The 7175-nt window shown below is 46.2% G+C and overlaps 1 pseudogene; it reads right to left on the reverse strand.

The window, feature by feature from the left end:
• Positions 1 to 1058: 1058 nt before the first annotated feature.
• On the reverse strand, positions 1059 to 6208 carry LOC118022003 (annotated as a pseudogene).
• Between the last annotated feature and the right edge of the window lie 967 nt (positions 6209 to 7175).

The following is a 7175-nucleotide window of genomic DNA, read 5'->3' on the forward strand; positions in this document are numbered from 1 at the left end:
AAACTTCTATTTGTCTTTCTCCTGTTAATCTGTCTTTTATTATGGAGCGTAGGGGTGCGGGGTCTCAGCCAAGAACCTAGAAGGCTAGGGGGAAAACTATTTTTCCTCCCCTACAACACTATCATTGCCTCTGACAAGTAAAAGGAGAGGTCCTCAGAGATGATACATGATTTGTAAAAGTCATTAAGCTGAGGCTCAAGGATATGTACCAAGACTCATGTAACATCAAATCCTAGAGGAAATAGGGCGTAATTTCTCTCTCTCTCACACACACACACAATGTGTGTGTGAGCACACATGAACACATGCCAACCCCATTTTGCCCAGATCTAGGATCTTTGCTTTGAAATGATGGATAACCTTTACTAAACATTTAAGTGATTGGATGGAATTAATCATAGGGAAATATTACAATATTTTGGATGGGGTTGAGGAGAAGAGAGGGATGTCCAAGACTGTACCTTTCTTTCAGATTCTAAAGAACATGAAACTTAGTTCACAAGTCTTGAATGAGCAAGAGCAACTGAAAGAACCTGAAAAGATACTGTTAAGAAACAAAATTCAACTGAGTAAAATTTAAAGACCTTATTGGCTTCATTCAGTGATTCATGAATCAGGAGCATCCCATCTAGCAGACAGAAAGGAGCTCTGAGGAGCTGTACAAAATGAAAGACTTTTGTGGGCATAAGGCAGTAGTAACAAGGAAGTTATACTAGACAAAAAATGTGGATTGGTTGTGCAAGGTCACTTTCCTTTAAGGTAATGGCAGGGTCTATCAGGCAGATGACGTGACTAGTACTAATCAGGAAATTTCTAATTGACCATTGTAAGACTCCATTTCTGGAAGATCTGAAACATAATTAAGCCTCAGTAAGCATTAGTGATTTCTTTTGGGGCCTGTTGTCTAGTTTTTAATAATAATATAGGAAAAAATGCTTGGAATGAAGGATTCAGCCTCCAGTATCATGCTGGAATCACAAGGCTGAATAGAGAGCTTTTGATCAGGAACTTTAAATTCTCAATGTGAGTTGCACTTTTTCCTTTTGAAATCCCAAGCCCTACTCAAATTCCCCCACCTCTGAAGCAGACAGAACAATAACATCAGAAAAGGCTTCCTCGGACCAATTGCATGGACTGAAGCTTGCTTGCTGCTGGGGAGTTCCAATGTCCTGGAACGTCTGCTTTGCCCAGATGGGGCTGCCTGTTGCAAACCCAACTGTCAGCCTCACCTTAGGAATGTCTGGCTTTAATCCAAACTGGTACCAACCAGTCCAGCCCTTGGTGACAGCACTATCATTTCTCCCAGGGGCCATGTTCTTCCCAGCCATCTGGCAGGGAATTATTTTATTAGCTGAAATACAATGACCGCTGGGCTCAGGAAGGAGAGGAGAGCATACACCATGGGCTCAGGGAACAACAGGAAGCTGAACGCTCGGTCTGAGACAAATCCTATTAGCAGTAACATGGATCTGTGGAAAGATTCTGTACAACGACTCTAAAGAGAGACAGGAATGTGACAGGAGAGACGTGCCGAACCTGTCAGGGTAGATGATACAAAATTGGTTCACTTTCAGTTTTCTAGATGTTGGACCAGTGCTTCCATTCTCACTTGCTTTTTAGCCTCAGTGAGAGAGTGATGCTAGCCCAGAGGTTGTCAAAGCCCTCCCAAAGCATGGTGTTTGCTTTTTATTTTTTAATTAAAATACAGCCGTGCTCTCAGTATGGGAGATTCCAACTCCCAGGGGGGATTTTGGAAATGTGTGGGATCGCTTTTGGTGGACACAATGGTGGAGATAGGGCGCTATGAATATTTACAGGGTCCACACCACACCATAGAAAGGACAACCTCAGGCCACAAAGAAACGCCCCACACACTGGCTGGCACTCCAGAGTCTCTCTGGACACTCAAGTGGATGAAAAACTCATTTATAAACTCTATTTTCCCTCTAAACACGAAGTTATTTTTCACAGTCTTAATTTACATGGAAGCCTCCAGGTCTGGACTGAATGGTAAATCTCACATTGTTTAATTGAGAACTTGACCAGCAGTCGTTCACCATTCCAGGAAACCCCCCCACTGGTAGCAATGCCACTTAAAGTATTAGAGCCCTCAACAAAACACAGCTTATCAGTTGGCTTTGGTAGGCGTCCCATCCATGGTGATTCTAGATATTGGTGCGAGCATCTGCCTACTTTCTCATGGCTTCTATATTCACAGTCAAGCAGTTACATATTGAATTACATATTATTTTATGTAAATTACTTTCCTTCCATTCTCCCTTACAATACAGCTAGGGCATTATATTAAATTTTTATGAAATTATGTGTGCAAGTGAGCTATATCATCTATGATTTTTATTTCTAGGTAGTAAAGGGGATGTCACAAAATAATAGTTCTAAAAAGAGGGCAGTGGGTTTGACAGGGTTGAGAACCATAGAAGTACAGTGAAACATTATGTTTTAAAGATTTGAAGAGGAAAAAAATCACTCTAGTAAGCCATGTTCAGTTTTTCAATATCCCTCCCAGTCCTCTTACCCCACGCACACCCACTTTTTTTTCTAGGTTTATTTATTTGAGAGAGAGAGAGAGCACGAGCAGGAGGGGCAGACAAGAAGGAGACAGAATCTGAAGCAGACTCCACACTGAGCGTGGAGCCAGACGTGGGGCTCAATCTCACGATCCTGAGATCATGACCTGAGCTGAAACCAAGAGTCCAAAGCTTAACCAACTGTGCCACCCAGGCACCCCATGCCCACTTTTGAATAGCTGCAATTATAGTTCACAACGCTATTTACACAGAGTTACAGTTGCCATTAAGAAAACTCCTTTTTGGGGCGTTAAGCATCTGCCTTCGGCTCAGGTCATGGTCCCAGGGTCCTGGGATCGAGCCCCACATTGCTCCCTGCTCAGCAGGAAGGCTGCTTCTCCCTCTCTCACTCCCCCTGCTTGTGTTCCCTCTCTCACTATGTCTCTATCTGTCAAATAAATAAGATCTTTAAAAAAAAAAAAGAAAGAAAACTACTTTTATGGATATGGAAACTGAGGCTCAGAGAAATTACGCATCTTTGAAGAATCTCTCAGTAGCCGAGACAAGTTTTTAGTCTAATTTTGACTCCAAAATGGGCTGCTCCCAAACCAAATCCTGTTTTCATAATAATTGTTAGTTTTTACTGGTATAAATGATCCTTGGATAAGCATTTGGAAGAGGAGGGGATGAAGGAGGAGATGGAAAAGAAGCAACACAGGGGTAGAGAGTGGAGGAGGAGAAGGTGGAGGGGAAGGTGATGAGTAGGGGGTGGGGAGGACAGAGAGAAAGAGAAGGAGTAGATGAGTAAGGTAGATGTTGTAAATCAAATGTGATTTGATTCTACAAGCCAATATGAAATAAGGAAACATGGAAAACCAAACAAGACGAGCAGCCCAAGACTTGACCCTGATGATCCACTGCAGCCTGGTCCTGGCTGAGCCTCATCAGCCAGTGCTCCCTGGGGTTGTTCTGGGGTCCACTCAGAACCTCAGAGCTTGAAGATGAAGCCAGGACCCACATGGCCAAGGCCCCCTGGTTTGTGGTCGGCAGGGGGAAGCTGGTGTCCTCTGCCCATGGACATCAGTGGGGAACTTGTTCATGAGGTCAAAGCCCAGATCTGAGAATTGAGGTGGTATAGGGGCTCTTGATGAAAGTCATGTTCTTAAGTGTGGGGAGGTCATCAGAGCCAGGCCAGATTTTCTCGCTGGGGGTCCCCTGGTCCTTAAACACTTTGTTGATCTGATATATTTCCAACTTGCCAGGAAACAGTGGCTTCTGAGTCAGCAGCTACCCAAAGATGCAGCCTCCCACCCCATGTCCACAGCCAAGGTATACTGTTGGCACCAAGCAACACTCTGGGGTGCAGTACCACATGGTCACGGCGACCAGAGTATCAACTTCACTGGGGACCCGTACTCCCACACCAGCCCAAAGCCCCCCGCCCCCTCCCCCGCCCTGCCTTGAGGATACCAGCTGGCTCAGCAACGCTGGATGCCTTGAGGTTGAGGTGCTTGATCCAGTTGTGGGGCAGGTACATCATGTATACCAGCTGGGCATGAGGGGCTCCCCTCCCCAGATGGGACCGGCTTCACGGTCAACTCCCCCTCCTGCATCCCACACCAAGGCCGTGCTCCATGGAGGTCATCACCATGCAGATCTTGTCTATGCTGCCAAGGCACAAGACTGTCTCCCAGGGAGCCCAGGTTGGGTGCTGGGCCCTGAGGATGGCGTCCACCTCCCTCAGCGCCGTGATTGGAAAGCCCTCCTTCTTCTCCCTGTTCAGAGCCTGTCTGTCTGTGTTCTTGTCCTTTGCTCCGTCCACACCCTGCACATGCCTCCTTCCCTCCGGCAGCTCCTGTTTGTCAGCGGTGACAAGGCTAGGGCCTCGGCGCTATCTTCTTGGGTCAGTGCATTGTCTGCAGGGTGCCCTCACCCCCTTCTTCACTTGCCCCCAGTCTCGGGACAACTAAGATATGCTTCCATTCTCTCGTCTTCCGTCTTTACATTTCTTCTTCACTCACTTCTTCGGTCAAGTCCAGAAGGGTGGTCCTCCTCCTCCTCTTTCTCTTCCTCCTCCACCCCTCCTCCTCTTCTTTTTCCTCCTCTGCCTCTTCTCCCTCTTCTTCCTTCTCCTCCTCTTCTTCCTCCTCTTCTTCCTCTTCCTTCTCCTTAGAACCCGACCCTGATTCCACTGACTAGGACTCAGCTGAACTGTCTCCCTTCCACTGTTGCCGATATCCTGTAGGTGGTGAACAGGTGTCTATTCTCCCAGCTCAGAGGCCATATTTGCTCTGGCTTTGTGGCCAGAGTCCTTTCTTTGGCAGGTTTGGTGATGGGCAGAAATTTCCCGTGGAGCCTTGCACTCCCTGCGCTCTGCTCCTTCTGCTCTTCTGCCACCTCCTCTTACTTCCTTTTAACTGATCAAGGCAGTCCCTTTCTCTCCTGGAATGTTCTCCTGCCATCTCCCTCCTGTTTTGTCTTTCCCATTGCCAGCGAACTTTATTCTGCTCTGTGTCGTTTCTGTGTCCCTATTCTCTTTCTTCTCTCATTCCAGCATGCCTCCCCCTTCCAAATGGCCATCAACTCATCTCTTTCTCTCTGTCCTCCCCATCCCCTACTCATCACCTTCCCCTCCACCTTCTCCTCCTCCACTCTTTTCCTCTTTCCTGTGATGCCCTTTATCTTTTGGACACATTTGCTGGGGTGGTTTGACAGACAAAATCTCACCATCCTCCCCTCTGCTTGCCATGGAGTCCTCTCTTCTTGTCCTGAGCTCCTCAGGGCCATCTCCATGTGGGGGTCCCTCCACTTCCCCCCACCCCTGCCGTCAAAGCAATTGTGCTGGCAATCATGGTCATCAGAATCTGTTAGCCTCTTATCTCGGTTTTCTCCTCTCGTTCCTTCCGCCGTTCCTTTACTTGAAGAACTGCATCTGGTTTCCACTTTGCAAGAGTGCATCATCCATTTGAGTTAACATACCCTGTGCGGCCACCGCTGATCCCAGAACCTGAGACCAGAACCCAGTCACTTCCTGCATCCATGCATATCTTTTTCACCAACCTAAGCTATTTATTTAAGCCACTCTCTGCCATAAGCAAAGGGATGGAAGATCAGTTTTCTGGCAGAAAGGGAAAGAGGTGGAGAGGAGATGCAGAAAGGGAGGAGATGGGGGAGGGAATGGATGGAGGCAGAGAAGATGCAGGTGAAGAAGTGGGAGTGGGGAGATAGAGGAGGAATGGAATCTAGAAGTAGAATCTAGCCCCAGCTGCTATTTCTGTGTCCAGAGGCAAGTTGCTTCACTCTGTATCTACCTCTCCATTTGCATGGCTCCCTGACCAACGGCACAAGGTAGAAGTAAAGCCAACCAGCACCACAGAAAGGACAGAACTCTGGTAAAGCTCAAAGATGTGTGACAAAAGTGCAAGGAGGCACGTTCTCACTTCCTGACAGAGACCTCCCAGCTGGGTCCTCCAGGGGCTGCAAGCCCATGTGTGCATGCTTCTGTGTATCCTGTGGGTGCCTTCTCCCAAACCCCCACCCACACAGAGGTCATTTTGGAGGAAGCAACTGAAATCCACCCATCACCAAGCAACTCGTATGCTGTGGTTCCAGCTTACCGTCACTCCTGAACCACAAGCCAGCCCTGGCCAGACCAGAGTGCTGTCCAAAGCATTTGTCATTGAGGCCCACTGCATTTTATTAGCAATTTCCTCCTCTGTTAGCAATTTCACATTGCATATTAGCATTTGTTTTCATATCATATTAGTATTCATCACAAAAGGCTAATCCCATTAGCACTTTTCACATTGTATTAGAGAAAACAAATAATCACTCAGTGCCAGGGTGCCTCTGCAGCAAGGATGGTCCTTTCATCTGCTGTTTTTCTGTTGCTCTAGGTCTGGCCCACCTCTCTCTGCAGAGCTACCTACAGTTAGGGGGAAACTCACAGTCTCAGACTCGACGAACTGGTCTGAGCAATTCCAGAGCTGGCATTTGCTCTCCCAAACATCCCCATCTATTCATTTACTCGTTCATTCATTCAGCTATTTATCGAACATACACCTGTACCAGAAATCATGCTAAATGCTAGGATACAGTGGGGAATAAGACTCTATGGGAAAAAAGGCAAATAAATGTTCTCCCCAGGTTAGGGTATGTATACACAAATTGCAAGGGACTGCTTAAGCAGACTTTTTGTAGAGCACTTTGTAGTTGTTCGATTGTCAACAGAATTGATATGCCAATGTCAATGGCTTCACCTTGATCTGTTCATTAAAGCAGGTCCTTTAAAGATCTCTAACAGGCAACGTTCTGTTAGCTTAGCTAGTGTACCTGGCTGAACTTAAAAGAAAAGAATCCTGCATTTTCAGTATGTATCGATATATATAGGTCAAGATTTGCCTTATTTCGGATTTGTTTGTAAACAAGGAAGGTATTTTTAGAATTTTGAGGTTTACAAATGTAGATATTTATAGCATGCACAGGAAATCTAAAGAGTTTTTATATCTTTAAAAAAAGAGTCTACTTCCTTCTATTTTCAGACTATTCTCAAGGTAAAATTGACCACTCCTCACTTATTAGGCTCAGATACTGAAATTATCACAATTTCTGGGAAATGCCTCATTTACCAGAATGGCTTTTCAATAC

This window comes from Mirounga leonina, unplaced genomic scaffold (assembly GCF_011800145.1).
Source record: "Mirounga leonina isolate KUSES-001 unplaced genomic scaffold, KU_Mleo_1.0 Mir_175, whole genome shotgun sequence".
Taxonomy (NCBI): domain Eukaryota; kingdom Metazoa; phylum Chordata; class Mammalia; order Carnivora; family Phocidae; genus Mirounga; species Mirounga leonina.